At 39.4% G+C, this 16426-nt stretch overlaps 1 non-coding gene and 1 pseudogene across 1 annotated transcript; both read left to right on the top strand.

Moving 5' to 3' along the window:
• Window positions 1-16426, top strand: part of LOC128051042 (histone-lysine N-methyltransferase SETMAR-like) — a 180958-nt pseudogene that overhangs the window by 55610 nt on the left and 108922 nt on the right.
• Window positions 4503-4575, top strand: TRNAC-ACA (transfer RNA cysteine (anticodon ACA)). Its single transcript has one exon. It is a non-coding gene; the product is annotated as a tRNA-Cys (tRNA).

Raw genomic sequence — 16426 nt, forward strand, 5'->3', positions numbered from 1 at the left:
TAACTTATTTTCTCCATGCCAGAGATATAATGCAATGCTGTCCCATTTCATCTACTTCAGAATCATGTTGAACACATCACTGCTCCTTTGGGCTGTCACTGTGAAATCTTATTTTATAGGGCTCGTTGCTTCCTCTAAACTTTAATACTCTTGTTGTAAATTAGTGTCAAATGTCTCCATGTTGTTTACACTAATTGGAGTTTGCTTCCAACATGAATCAGTATTCAGAATGTCCCTTGTGCTGGTTGAACCACAAAGTGAAATTAACATTGTTGCTGGGCATACTTTTTTACCTACAATGTGCTGAACTTTCCTTTATGGAAGATGTGGTAGAAAATTCAAAGGTCAGGAAGGCTTTTGACCTGAAATTTAATCTATTGTCTAGTTCTCTTTATGTTAAGCTACTGAAGAACATTAAATATACCTTCCTGGAAAAAAAAAAAAAAAAGGGAAGGAAGGGATAAAGGGAAAAAAATTAAATTTGTCTGAAAAGGAAAAGAACATGAACACGGCCTGGTGCTTTTAGAACTCTCAGATTTATTATTTTCCCATTATTGGCTTTGTATAGGCTAATTGCAAACAGCTATCTTCCTGCCTATAATACGGGGATGGTGCATTTGTAACATAGCAACCTACTGTTAGAAGCAGACAGGCCTTTCACTATAGGGAGAGACCAAATATGCCCTTATTGAAGATCATTTTTTCATTCACTCTTATGAGAATGACTGCAAAGATTGACTGCTTTGGGAATAGAATTCTGGACATTTTAGTTCATGGTAAATAAACTGTTTCAAGTTTAAGAATTTTGAGTGAGTGTAGAAGGAGGAAATAATATGTACAATATTTATTGAGAGACCACATACTAAAAGAAAACTCAAATTTTTCCTGTCTTAAAAAGAATTTATTCCTAAGCAGAATCTTATTTTGCATTAAGGCTGACATTCATAATTATGTTTACTTTACTGACAAATGAGATCAAACCACTGGATATGCATGCATTGTTCCCAAATGTGTTCAATTTAGGGCAGTAATATACTGAATATTCAGTTTTCATATAAAACAGAATTGATTCCATAGAGCAGTGAAGATAAATTTACATTTCAAGGCTTTTCTTTGTCTCTTAGGAACAGGCAAATGCACTGTAATACAGTCTTTCTGAATCTAAACCTTTTGAAACACGTCTATAAAGATAATTATTAATACAGATTTATTTGAATGGCCTAAGCCAGAAGCATGAGAATCATCTTTCACTCCTTAGCAGTAACATGCCCTTGATCACTAAGATCTATGTATTTGATTTCACTGGCAGACAATACAGATTGCTTACCCAACAGGTGTTTCTGGTCTTCCTTATTTCTAGCTGAGAAAATTCCATCTTTGTTCAAGTACTGATCAGCCATGAGCATCAGGAAAGATGGGTGAATTTTAATTGGTCTAAACCACAATAGTCTCCCTATTCCCCTTGCAAGTGATTGGCTCAGGAATGGGCGTGCAATGCAACTATGACTGATCAAATGAGGAGACATCTGTTATTAATATGCATAACTGAATCACTTTGCTCTACACATGAACCTAACACAACATTGTAAGTCAACTATACGTCAATTAAACAAAAGAAATATGCTAGAGCTTTCCTTAGAAATAAGTCCAGCAGTTCTGAAAGGCTCTCCAGGAAAGACATACAAAAAAGAATTAACCCTCCTTAGGGAAAGTTGGGCCATTAACCCTACTGTCAGGACTTCTCCAATACTCTCAGGCTTCTAATGGACCTTCTGTTAGAACCTACCCCCATCCTGAGACAGGGCTTAAAGTTCTAGTTACTATATAATAAACACAGAGTCCTCCTCCGAAACATTAGTGACTAGGACCATAAAGAAAGCCTAAGAATGGATGCTTTTGAAGTGTGGTGTTGGAGAAGACTCTTGAGAGTCCCTTGGACAGTAAGGAGATCAAACCATACAGGAAACCAATCCTGAATATTCATTGGAAGGACTGATGCTGAAGCTGAAGCTCCAATACTTTGGCCACCTGATGGGAAGAACTGACTCACTGGAAAAGACCCTGATGCTGGGAAACTTTGAAGGCAGGAGGAGAAGGGGATGACAGAAGATGAGATGGTTGGATGGCATCATCGACTTGATGGACATGAGTTTGAGCAAGCTCTGGGACTTGGTGATGGGCAGGGAAGCCTGGCATGCTGCAGTCTGAGAGGTCGCAAAGAGTCACACACTGCTGAGCAACTGAACTGAACTGATTCATCAATTCTGAGGCAAGTTGCTGCCATATGATGGCACAGTATAGAGCGAATGCAGACATGGTCCTTATCCCTAATGGGCTTTAGTCTAGAATATACTTGTATCTTGGTAAAAGAGGAAGAAGCCTCATGTAAAAGTTGTCAACAGTTCTTACTCATCATACATGGAAACACTATGGAACTCACTTTGCTTTGGGGAGGCCACCATATTGGGTTCTTAAGTCAAGCCAGTGAAACCGAACAATTCTTTTAAAACAAATGAACAAACAAATTAACAAACAAAAAGACATCATTACTTACTTGAAGGCAGATGTTTCATACTGAGATATTGACCTGTTTGTTTACTGAGTTAAGATGGATCTACTATAGAAATGTACATTTACACAATTAAAGAAATGTGCAAATTTCTCATAAGTATAGATTGTGAATAGTGTATTTCTGATATTTATTCTTGGGAAATGTGAGAGTTTAAAAGATAACTAGAAAAAAAACAACCATATAGTGAGCACTTAATGAGAAGGACGTTTATAACTCTAAGGAAATTTAGAGGAAAAAAATAGTTTCTAGATGATGAGATTAATTATAGAATAAATCCCAGGGAAACTGACACTTTGACAAGCTGAGGTCTTTGACAGAAAATCATGTGAGTAAAGACATGGCAATCTGCAGATATGAATCAGTAGGTAATGTCATAAGAGGTCTGGTTTAGATTGAGTGTTAGAATCCTCAAGGTGAGGAATTTTGTTCTGGGATATATTTAGTCAGTAATCATTCACCACACATATAAATCCTGCCCATTCTACAAGTCAGGGAGGAAGAGAAAATAGCTGAAGTGGTCAGGAACTCAGGATTTATTTAGTACCATCTGGCTCTTTCCTGAATCAGCATTGCACACAATTTCCTCAAGGTTTACAATCTCATAATATATCCATACTATTGTCATTGTGTACAAATTTCCTCCAAACTCGTTATTCATTGCCTCTCAATCTTAAAAATTCTCTTTATCCTCACTCTTCAAATATACATGAGCTCTGAACACATGGTGTTATGTCTCAGTCAGTGGAAATTTGAATACACTGAGCCTGAGTGGGTCCCAACAAGAGCAGGTAAAAGTCAAGAATCCTTTTATATGGTTCTTGAGTAATATGATCTTTCATAAAAAGAAACCACTCTACTCTATTCCTCTATACTAGCCATTTTTCCACTAGCCATTTTCCTCCTGTTGAAAATGTCAATGTTCCCCCCTTGAAGTGGGTTTTTGCTGTTTTCAGGCCACTTAGAAATCCTTCCCTCTTCTTAACAATGCTTCACTTTCCATTGGATATTTAATTCTCCATTGGGTATTATGATGAAACTAAACCCACAACTAAAGAAACTTGCCACCAGCAAAAGAAGCCCCAAGAGGTCCCTGGAAGCCCTTTCTCATGAATTCTTCATCTCATTACTCTGGTTCAGCCAGGAGACAGACAGGTGACCAGAGCCCAGCCAATCAGTGGTGACTCCCTGTCCAGACTGCTATTCCCTCATAGAAGACCATTCCTGTCCTTCCTGCTTCCTTCCCATTTCCAAGTGTAGGTCTCCAATCTTCCATCAACAGTTGTTTTTTCCCAGTTTCTCAAGTATATTTAAGGCCTTTGAACTTGCCCTTCCCTTTATCTGAAATTCTTCTCCCCCAAATCTTTGGGAGTGCATTGTTTAAATAGAAAGTGTTATCATTTTCCCAGGCAATTAGTCTGAGTTGTGTTATTAAAAGCACCAGAAGAAATTCAAAAGTGATAATGTAGTGCCATTCAAACTATTAATTATAATGTTGCATTTTCTAAAAACAAGGAACATTGTATACCTGGTTCTCTAGATGTTATTTTCCTGATTCAAACAATAATTTCCTACTCTTTACATACATGTAATGTGTTCAAGGTCTAAATTATTTTTCCTGTCATATTTCATTCTTTTTTAACCTAATCAAGGTTTCATCTAACTGAACAACATACATAATATATCTTCTAGACTTCCCTTTCCCTGTATTTCAGCTTAGCTGTTGCTTCATCTCAAATACTTTCATCTTACTTTTCCTTACCCCTTTTTCTACATACATATATTTATGGATTAAAACCCATTTTTTCCACAAACTGTCTATGACCAGTCACTTAGAAACATTTTCTCTCTGAGTTCCCAATATACTTTATGTGCATTATCGCTATAGGACTTAGTACAAGGCAGGAAATCGTATTTGATGAATGTTTTATGTTCCCTGGTGGCTCAGACGGTAAAGCGTCTGTCTACAATGCAGGAGACCCAGGTTCAATCCCTGGGTCAGGGAGATCCCCTGGGGAAGGAAATGGCAATCCACTCCAGTACTATTGCCTGGAAAATCCCATGGACAGGGGAGCCTGGTAGGCTACAGTCCATGGGGTCACAAAGAGTTGGACACGACTGAGCGACTTCACTTTCACTTTATGTCCCCTACTAGACTATAAGTTTCTCACTAAGGGAGCAGAGGAAAGGTATTTGTTGTTACACCACTGACATTTGAAATGCCTGATACTCAGATATTTATTGAATATTTCTTCTGTGCCAGGCATATTCTAAAATTTTCAATTATAAAAGTGACTCAAGTAATACTAGCTATTGTTACAACCCATTTGTAAAATGAGGAGGGTCTGGGGTACATAATATTTAACATCTTTGGTTTTCTTGAAAAACAAAACTCATAGTTCAGCCATAGAAAAATATACATACAACAAACTAAACAGGAGAACTGTTAAGGGAAAATAAATACTAAGAATGGAGGACTCTCATATAAGATAATTAATTCTCTAGAGGAGGAGAAGGTGTAGGTTTCACAGAGGAATCACCATAGTTTGCATATAATTCAGTACATATTTGTGGTGGAGAAAGATAAGCATGGATACATTTAAAAAACTGTACTATGTTGAGTTATGTATTGGAGGAGAGAACAGTGCCTTGGATGATGCATAGTCAAAAAGTACCTCTCCCAAAGTTAACTTTTTGATTTTGAAGTGCACTCCATGATTTATCCACCTGATTGTTTCCAGCATAGACTTCTCTGAAATCAAGTCTAATAACTGAGGATGGACCAAAGGAAGAAAGCAATTCTGGAGCTAACATGTACTATGAAGGTTTCATTTAGTGAACTTGGCTACATTTAACTATATGGAGAAAAAAAAAGAGTATAGGAAAAAAGAGCATTGATACTAGAAGGTGAAAGGGCCATTCCTTTGACTCCATTCTCCATGAAGACCTCTACTTGCCTTGTGCTTGCAGGCAACCAGTGTTGAAGAAACACACTCTTTTGAGAACTCAGCTATCTACCACAAAGCCAGTGGATCTGAGACAATAGCCCTTTAATCTGAAATGACAAACTCATTCTTTTTTCCCTAATCAGAGATGGATCTACTCCTACCAGGTAAGGCTACCATGTTTACTTCCAATTGATCAATAGTGACACCTGCTGGCTTAGGATGAGAGACACCTGTTTGTCTGAAATGACACTAAAACTAGATTAACTGTGAGAAATTGTGGCTATAGCCATCAATCCAAAACACCAAAATAAAAAAGCTTTAAGACTAAGCTAATTATTACATGAAAATTCTCAAGATGATGACAAAAATGAATCAATGGGTTGTAAATTTGGTGTTCATGCAGAAATATGGCCTCAGACTTGTAAAACCCTTGAAGAGTTAGTAAAGATGTCCTATTTTAGCTGACCTTCCTCACCTCACTCCTAGATTAGGACGGCACCTTCCAATCCTGGTCCCTGCCTTTAGCCTCATTTTGTTCCAACTCATCCTACCAAAGCACCTAGAGTAATATGGTATGTCACACTCTTGTTCCAGACTTGTGATTTACAAGGGCAAAGGCAGGTACATACGTGGTACACAGCCTCACAGTAACACCTGCTCAGATCCAGTGGCAAGACCGAAACCTGCTACCAGGTATGCTCTGACAGGCAGAGACACAGGTGCCAAGAGTCTGAGCTGACACATTTCACAGCATGATGCCTGAATGGTGGCTTGGCAGGTCTGCGGAGCGGGACTGTCTCTCAGATCCACCAGCCCCTTGCTCCTGTCCTGTTCTCAGCTTTAGTCGTGTCTTCAAGTGCCTCCTGCCTATCGATCTCCCAAGCTGTGCAGATGCCCTTCAGTCCCACAGTTCTGCCTCCAAGGTCTGGTATTCCTGAGGAGAAGACCATGCTATGAAACTACTCATTGCAACTCCTCTCAGTTTCCATTCAATTTAGTGCCTGCTTTTAGTTAGTCCTCCCAGGGGAAAAAAGACAATATCAAAGTTAAGCTAAGTAAATTTGCACTTTAATGAGAAAACCTAGTCAGATAATATATTCAACCCAAAGTAATATATCTTTAATGACCTAATGAGCATTATGCCAAGTAGTGAGAAAGAGATATTTAGGGTGGTGGGGGACAACTTTCCAGATGCACTTGAAATGAATACATACAAATAAAAGCAATAATAAGTCAGCCTGAATTATTAGGCATTCACATATATGAGACATAGTGATATATGTTTGACTTCTCTTACCATATAGGACCATTACAAAAATCTTAATAAGTAGGTTCATGATACCTAGCTTATAGATGCCTATACAAATGTTCAGAACATTTAAGGAACTTGTCTAAGATGACAAAGCAAATACAGGTAAATCTGGGATTCCAGTCAAAGTCTTCCTGATTCAGAATTTATTCACTTAACTGATTATGCTCTGTTGCGTGTTTCTTCTAAGCCTGGCCCAGAACATCAATGACACCTGACTGTTTAAGAGAACAAGGTGTAGGCTCCACAGGTAACTGTCCGAAGGAACAATTTAGAAAAGAATCATGTAAACTGTGAAGCAGTATATACTTGTCAATTATTATCATCATAGGAAGAATGAGGCATAAAGTTTTAGCTTTTATGTAATTCTATAAAAATTGATGCTTTTGAACTGTGGTGTTGGAGAAGACTCTTGAGAGTCCCTTAGACTGCAAGGAGATCCAACCAGTCCATTCTAAAGGAGATCAGTCCTGGGTGTTCATTGGAGGGACTGATGCTAAAGCTGAAACTCCAGTACTTTGGCCACCTCATGCAAAGAGTTGACTCATTGGAAAAGACCCTGATGCTGGGAGGGATTGGGGGCAGGAGGAGAAGGGGACGACAGAGGATGAGATAGCTGGATGGCATCACGGACTCGATGGACGTGAGTCTGAGAGAACTCCAGGAGTTGGTGATGGACAGGGAGGCCTGGCATGCTGCGATCATGGGGTCACAAAGAGTCGGACACGACTGAGCGACTGAACTGAACTGAACTGATAGGACACATGGAGTGAAAGGGAGATTCAGGATGACAGGGACCTGAGAAAAGACATCTCAGCAAACACGATGAGTTCATCTTTTTGTGGAAGTATGTCCACATGGACACACAGTAATGTGTTGGGTTTAATTAACTCACTTAGCTACCCCTGTCCTAACTGTTTTATTTGCAATCAATCAACCTCAGCTACTGAGCATTTGGTGTCATCAGCACTGCATTAGATCCTGCATATGTCTAACACCATAGTCCTTTCATAAAACAAAAAGCAAAAAATGAATAGGTAATATATCTACCTGCTTCAAATAGTTAGTTTAACTGACTCAACAAACATGAATTTGGGCCAACTCCAGGAGACAGTGAAAGACAGGGAAGCCTGGCAATGCTGTAGTCCACGGGGTCACAAAGTGTCAGACAACTTAGCAACGTAACAACAACTGAGAACCTTATGCCTATAGCATCCTCATTCTCTCAGTTCCCCTCACCTCTCCAGATAATTCATTAATAGTTTTCTGTATATCCTTCCAGGGCCTCTTTACACAAGGATAAGAAAATGTAAATATATATTCTTATTTTTCCAACTTATCTAGGAAACAGAAAAATTTTAAAAGACTAGTGTTATAAATGATAATATAAAAATGATAGGATGTCAGAGAATGCAGAGATCACAGATGAGATAAGCACTGGTGAAATGTCTTAGGAGTTTACAGGGAGACAGGACAGTATTCCTTGAAGGAAGAGGTAGCTAAGCTATTACACAGCATCTTAATTCACCTGCAGGTGAATTTCTTGCTAACCTTGATGATTTCTAAAATTTTCTCAGTTAGCTTCCTCCAGTCTCCATTTAGATTCACGTCAAGAAGCAAACACTGTTAATTGCAGCATTTTCCCTGTAGAAACTAATTATAGCCCGATGCTGTCAAAACAAGGCAAATTGTTAATGATACTTTACCTGACAAAAAAGAAATAAAACTATTTTGCCACAAAGGAGAATGTTGGGATTGTGTCACAAAAGGCATTTTAATCATAATTATAAAAATGAAGAGGACTGCTGGAGAGAATCCATCAGGGCCCATCATGCTCACCTGGTTCTCCTCGAGAAGAGAGACTGGAGGGACAGATGAGGGCGGGAAGAGAGAGAAGGGAGAACTGATTCTCCCCTTGAAGAGAGGCTGGAACGGGAGAGGGAGAGGAGGAGGGAGCTTCTTCCCTTGGCCTAGGCTCCAACTTTCCGGATGAGATGCTGATACAGACAGTTCCTATGGTATATGGGCTGCTCAGGACTCCTGACTGTTTCCACAGATGTACAAGCAGCCATTCTGTAAGCTGTTTGAAAGCCTCTGTTCATTCATTTAACAAACACTGAGTATCCTTGACCTGTCAGGCCCTTCTCTAGGTGCTGAGATCATGGAAAGAAAGTAAGTGAAGTCGCTAAGTTGTGTCTAATTCTTTGCTACCCCATGGATTGTAACCTACCAGGTTTCTCCATCCATGGGATTTTCCAGGCAAGAGTACTGGAATGGGTTGCCATTTCCTTTCCCAGGGGATCTGCCTGACCCAGGGATCAAACCTGGGTCTCCCACATTGCAGGCAGATGTTTTTACCATCTGAGCCACCAGGGAAGTCATAGCAAGTGATTAAACAGAATTAAGAAAACCAAAGCAAAGTAGAACAAACAAAATAAAACAACAAAACCTCTGTCCTGTGTGGTTTATATTATATTATATATAATATTATATAATAAGATAAATAAGCAAAAATATATCTATATATGTCAGATGGCGGTAAAGTTACACAGAAAAACAGAAAGTTAAGGAGTTGCATAAGGAGTGTAGGGGTATGACTTAAAATAGGGTGCTTGGAATGGGACTCACAGAGAAGGTAGCATTTGAGCAAAGACCTAAAGGCAGTAAGAGATAAAACCTTACAAGTTTCTTTAAAAATCAGAAAATATAGCAGAGGCAAAGTTCACATTCATTAGGAAGGTTAATAATGTCAAACAGGTTGTTAAAATACTGAAATATGTCTGCACTAGATGGTACAGCCAACTGTACAGGCAGTAGACAACTAAAGGTGTATTCTTCACACAACAAAAGTCCTCCAGGACCTTCTCCTTCTGTTTCCAAATGTCCCTTTCCTTCCTCTTAGAAAGACCTCAGTCATGAGGTTTAGGACCCACCCTAATCCAGAATGACCTCATCCTAACTTGATGACCTCTGCAAAGATCCTATCCAAGTAAGATCACATCACAGGTACTGGGAGTTAGGACTTAAATGTATCCTTGGGGGAGACATAATTCAATCTACTCTAGTAGCTTTGATCAGGGTAGCAGCAGTGGATATGGAAAAATGCATTTTGACTCAGTATATTTTGAACAAAGAGCTAGTAAGTTTCTCTGAAAGGCTGGATGTGAGAAAAAGAGGTATCAGATTTGATTCCAAAGTGTTTTGTTCTGGGAACCCAGAAGGATGGAGTTGCTATCAACTAGGATGAAGAAGAGAGAAGGGACAAATTTGGGGCAGGAATCAGGAGTTCAGTTTTGAATATGTTGAGACATCTTAATAGATATAAGAGTAGAGGATGAATAGGCAGTTAGATTCCACCTTCTTACTTTTATATATTCCTTATAACTTCCCCCAGTGTGAGGTATGGCAGATGTCTTAACAAATGATGTGTGCAAAAATGAACAAATCAAGGACTACAAGCAGAAAAAAACATAGTTAAAACAAGTATGGCTTTTTTTAAACTTAGGATGAAAATGGTACTTCTTAAGAATAGAAACTAACATTTGTATACCCTTTCCCATTTGCAAATTTTCATTTCATTTTTCACATGCCTTATTTTAACCATTCCTTAATTTACTGATCCATAAATGCCATAACTATATCCATCCTTTTCTCCTTTACCTTTGCCTCTCTTCTTTCCTCAGCTATTTGTAAGACCTCCTCAGACAACCATTTTGCCTTTTTGCATTTCTTTTTTTTGGGAGTGGTCTTCATCACTGCCTCCTGTACAATGTCATGAACCTCTGTCCATAGTTCTTCAGGCACTCTGTCTATCAGATCTAATCCCTTGAATCTATTTGTCACCTTGACTGTATAATCATAAGGAATTTGATTTAGGTCATACCTGAATGGTCTAGTGGTTTTCCCTACTTTCTTCTTCAATTTAATTCTGAATTTTGCAATAAGGAGTTCATGAGCTGAGCCACAGTCAGCTCCCAGTTTTGTTTTGCTGACTATATAGAGCTTCTCCATCTTCAGCTGTAAAGAATGTAATCAATCTGATTTTGGTATTGACCATCTGGTGATGTCCATGTGTAGAGTTGACTTTTGCGTTGTTGGAAGAGGGCATTTGCCATGACCAGTGCATTCTGTGGGCAAAACTCTGTTAGCCTTTGCCCTGCTTTATTTTGTACTCCAAGAACAAACTTGCCTGTTACTCCAGTATCTCTTGACTTCCTACTTTTGCATTTAAGTCCCCTATGATGGAAAGGACATCTTTGTTGGTGTCAGTTCTAGAAGGTCTTGTAGGTCTTCTAGAACCATTCAACTTGAGCTTCTTTGGCATTAGTGGTTAGGGCATAGACTTGGATTACTGTGATATTGAATGATTTGCCTTGGAAACAGAGATCATTCTGTCATTTTTGAGACTGCACCCAAATACTTCAATTTGGACTCTTTTGTTGACTACAAGGGCTACTCCATTTCTTCTAAGAGATTCTTGCCCACAGTAGTAGATAAATGGTCATCTGAATTAGATTTGCCCATTTCATGCAAAGATGGGCACAAAGAAGGACAGATGGTATGGACGTAAGAGAAGCAGAAGATATGAGGAAGAGGTGGCAAGAATACACAGAAGAACTGTACAAAAAAGATCTTAATTACCCAGATAACCACCATGGTGTGATCATGTACCTAGAGCCAAACATCCTGGAGTGTGAAGTCAAGTGGGCCTTAGGAAGCATCACAACAAACAAAGCTAGTGGAGGTGATGTAATTCCAGTTGAGCTATTTCAAATCCTAAAAGATGATGCTATGAAAGTGCTGCACCCAACATGCCAGCAAATTGGGAAAACTCAGCAGTGGCCACAGGACTGGAAAAGGTCAGTTTTCATTCCAATCCCAAAGAAAGGCAATGCCAAAGAGTTCAAATTACTGCACAATTGCACTCATCTCACACACTAGGAATGTAATGCTCAAAGTTCTCCAAGACAGACTTAAACAGTACATGAACCATGAACTTCCAGATGTTCAAGCTGGATTTAGAAAAGGTGGAGGAACCAGAGATCAAATTGCCAACATCTGCTGGATCATTGAAAGAGCAAGAGAGTTCCAGAAAACCATCTATTTCTGCTTTATTGACTATGCCAAAGCCTTTAACTGGGTGTATCACAATAAACTGTGAAAAATTCTGAAAGAGATGGGAATACAAGACTGCCTTACTTGCCTCCTGAGAAACCTGTAAGCAGGCCAATAAACAGTTAGAACTTGACATGGAACGACAGACTAGTTCCAAATAGGGAAAGGAGTACACCAAGGCTGTATATTGTCACCATTTTATTTAACTTATATGCAGAGTACACCATGTGAAATGCCAGACTGGATGAAGCACAAGCTAGAATCAAGATTGCTGGCATGAATATCAATAACTTCATATATGCAAATGATAGCACCCTTATGGCAGAAAGCAAAGAAGAACTAAAGAGCCTCTTGATGAAAGTGAAAGAAGAGAGTGAAAAAGCTGGCTTAAAACTCAACATTCAGAAAACTGAGTTCACGGCATCTGATCCCATCACTTCATGCAAATAGTTGGATGAACAATGGAAAGAGTGAGAGACTTTATTTTGGGGGCTCCAAAATCATTGCAGATGGTCACTGCAGCCATGAAAAGGACACTTGCTCCTTGGAAGAAAAGTTATGACCAACCTAGAGAGAATATTAAAAAGCAGAGACATTACTTTGCCAACAAAGGGCCATTTAGTCAAAATTATTGTTTTTCCAATAGTCATGTATGGATGGAGTTGGACCATGAAAGAAAGCTGAGCTCCAAAGAATTGGTGCTTTTGAACTGTGGTGTTGGAGAAGACTCTTTAGAGTCCCTTGGACAGCAAGGAGATCAAACCCAGTCTATCCTAAAGGGAATCAGTCCTGAATATTCATTGGAAGGACTGATGCTGAAGCTGAAGTTCCAATACTTTTGGCCACCTGATGTGAAGAATTGACTCATTGGAAAAGGCCTTGATGCTGGGAAAAATAGAAGGCAGAAGGAGAAGGGGATGACAGAGGATGAAATGATTCGATGTCATCACTGACTCGATGGACATGAGTTTGAGCAAGCTCCAGGAGTTGGTGCTGGACAGGGAAGCCTCGAGAGATGCAGTACATTGGGTCACAAAGAGTCACACACGACAAGCAACTGTACTGAACTGATATCTATCCTACAGTGAGAAAACCAACAGTTGGAGAAGTTAAGCCAATTTACCAAGCTTACCCAGAGAGGAAGAAGTAGAATAGAATGAGGCTTTAGTTCCAGACTTCTACCCCAAATTCCAAGCCCTTTTCACTATACAGAGTTCTCAGAGATATACATTCTGATCAGATTAGTGGTTCTATTTCCTCTGTTATTTAAAAATTTCTTATATCAGAGTAAACTTAAGAAAATTAGCTTAGTTTGTAATAAGTGGTCTTCAAATCCCACTTTTTTTTTAATGCTAATCTCTTTTCATTTGAAATAGCTGATTAGCTTGAAGTAACTTTCCTAAATATAGATATTCCACATCTTTTCTGTAAAAATGCTAGATATACCCTGTTTTTGCTTTGACATTCAGCAAAGCAGTGCTGACTGGAGCACTTAACTACAATGAAGAAATGCCCTCCTTCACTCTCAGAGGAGGAACCTTTGGAAATCATGAAATTTGCATTTTTAGTTCTACCTCTCTCACTAACTCTTCGTGAGGCTTTGCATGAGCCATGATTTCTCTGGGCCACAGATGTAGCAAAAGTAAAATGACAGGTTGAGATTTGATGGTCTTAAGACAGCACATCAGGGCTGTATATGGGCTCTGAAGTCAGACAGAAATGGAGCCAAATCTCAAGTCTACCACATACCAGCTACTAGCCAGGGCAATCACCATCTTTAAGCCTTTATTTCCTTACCACTAAAATGGACAAAATGTCTACTTTTCTGTATGGTTGTATGGATTAAGTGAGACAAGGTATAAAAAGCACTTAGCATGGTGCCTGACGTATCATAACAGCCCAATCCAGTTGGTTACTGCTGTCAACATTAGAATATTATGCATCCTTGTACTTCAGAAAATGGGTAGCACCTATAACATAAAAGAAAATCAGATAATGCAGCTGAAAGAGTGTGAAATAAAAACCATGATGTTTTATTGCTCTAATTTACTGATTCATTCATGATCTGTACTATTCTGGCTCTGTGCCTTGGTTTACTGGTCTTTAAAATGGACAAAGTATCACTACGTGTTTCCTTTACAAATATGCAGGGTGATTAAAAACTACTATGTTATTCATATGCCATATTTTCCTGATAATATCATTCATGCCTTGCCTTTACATCATTAGCTAGAATTTAGTTCAGTTCAGTTCAGTCACTCAGTCGTGTCTGACTCTTTGCAACCCCATGAATTGCAGCACGTCAGGCCTCCCTGTCCATCACCAACTCCTGGAGTTTACTCAAACTCACATCCATCTAGTCGATGATGCCATCCAGCCATCTCATCCTCTGTCGTCCCCTTTTCTTCCTGCCCCTAATCCCTCCCAGCATCAGAACTTTTCCAATGAGTCAACTCTTCACATGAGGTGGCCAAAGTACAGGAGTTTCAGCTTTAGCATCATTCCTTCCAAAGAAATACCAGGGCTGATCTCCTTCAGAATGGACTGGTTGGATCTCCCTGCAGTCCAACGGACTCTCAAGAGTCTTCTCCAACCACCACAGTTCAAAAGCATCAATTCTTTGGTGCTCAGATTTCTTCACAGTCCAACTCTCACATCCATACATGACCACAGGAAAAACCATAGTCTTGACTAGACGGACCTTTGTTGGCAAAGTAATGTCTCTGCTTTTGAATATACTATCTAGGTTGGTCATAACTTTCCTTCCAAGGAGTAAGCATCTTTTAATTTCATGGCTGCAGTCACCATCTGCAGTGATTTTGGAGCCCAGAAAAATAAAGTCAGACACTGTTTCCACTGTTTCTCCATCTATTTCCCATGAAATGATGGGACCAGATGCCATGATCTTAGTTTTCTGAATGTTGAGCTTTAAGCCAACTTCTTCACTCTCCTCTTTGACTTTCATCAAGATGCTTTTGAGTTCCTCTTCTCTTTCTGCCATAAGGGTGGTGTCATCTGCATATCTGAGGTTATTGAGATTTCTCCAGGCAATCTTGATTCCAGCTTGTGCTTCTTCCAGCCCAGCGTTTCTCATGATGTACTCTGCATATAAGTTAAATAAGCAGGGTGACAATATACAGCCTTGACGTACTCCTTTTCCTATTTGGAACCAGTCTGTTGTTCCATGTCCAGTTCTAACTCTTGCTTCCTGACCTGCATATAGATTTCTCAAGAGGCAGGTCAGGTGGTCTGGTATTCCAATCTCTTTCAGATTTCCCACAGTTTATTGTGATCCACACAGTCAAAGGCTTTGGCATAGTCAATAAAGCAGAAATAGATGTTTCTCTGGAACTCTCTGCTTTTTCCATGATCCAGTGGATGTTGGCAATTTGATCTCTGGTTCCTCTGCCTTTTCTAAAACCAGCTTGAACATCTGGAAGTTCATGGTTCATGTATTGCTGAAGCCTGGCTTGGAGAATTTTGAGCACCACTTTACTAGTGTGTGAGATGACTGGAATTGTGTGGTAGTTTGAACATTCTTTGGCATTGCCTTTCTTTGAGATTGGAATGAAAACTGACCTTTTCCAGTCCTGTGGCCACTGCTGAGTTTTCCAAATTTGCTGGCATATTGAGTGCAGCACTTTCATAGCATCATTTTTCAGGATTTGAAAGAGCTCAACTAGAATTCTATCACCTCCACTAGCTTTGTTCGTAGTGATGCTTTCTAAGGCCCACTTGACTTCGCGTTCTAGGATGTCTGGCTCTAGGTGACTGATCACACCATCGTGATTATCTGGGTCATGAAGATCTTTTTTGTACAGTTCTTCTGTGTATTCTTGCCACCTCTTCTTAATATCTTCTGCTTCTGTTAGGTCCATACCACTTCTGTCCTTTATCGAGCCCATCTTTGCATGAAATGTTCCCTTGGTATCTCTAATTTTCTTGAAGAGATCTCTCATCTTTCCCATTCTGTTGTTTTCCTCTATTTCTTTGCATTGATCATTGAGGAAGGCTTTCTTATCTCTTCTTGCTATTCTTTGGAACTCTGCATTCAGATGCTTATATCTTTCCTTTTCTCCTTTGCTTTTCCTTCTCTTCTTCACAGCTATTTGTAAGGCCTCCCCAGACAGCCATTTTGCTTTTTTGCATTTCTTTTCCATGGGGATGATCTTGATCCCTGTCTCCTGTACAATGTCACAAACTTCCATCCATAGTTCATCAGGCACTCTGTCTATCAGATCTCGGCCCTTAAATCTATCTCTCACTTCCAGTGTATAATCATAAGGGATTTGATTTAGGTCATACCTGAATGGTCTAGTGGTTTCTCCTACTTTCTTCAACTTAAGTCTGAATTTGGCAATAAGGAGGTCATGATCTGAGCCACAGTCAGCTCCTCTTGTTTTTGTTGACTGTATAGAGCTTCTCCATCTTTGGCTGCAAAGAATATAATCAATCTGATTTCGGTGTTGACTATCTGGTGATGTC

This window comes from Budorcas taxicolor, chromosome 7, assembly GCF_023091745.1.
Source record: "Budorcas taxicolor isolate Tak-1 chromosome 7, Takin1.1, whole genome shotgun sequence".
NCBI lineage: Eukaryota > Metazoa > Chordata > Mammalia > Artiodactyla > Bovidae > Budorcas > Budorcas taxicolor.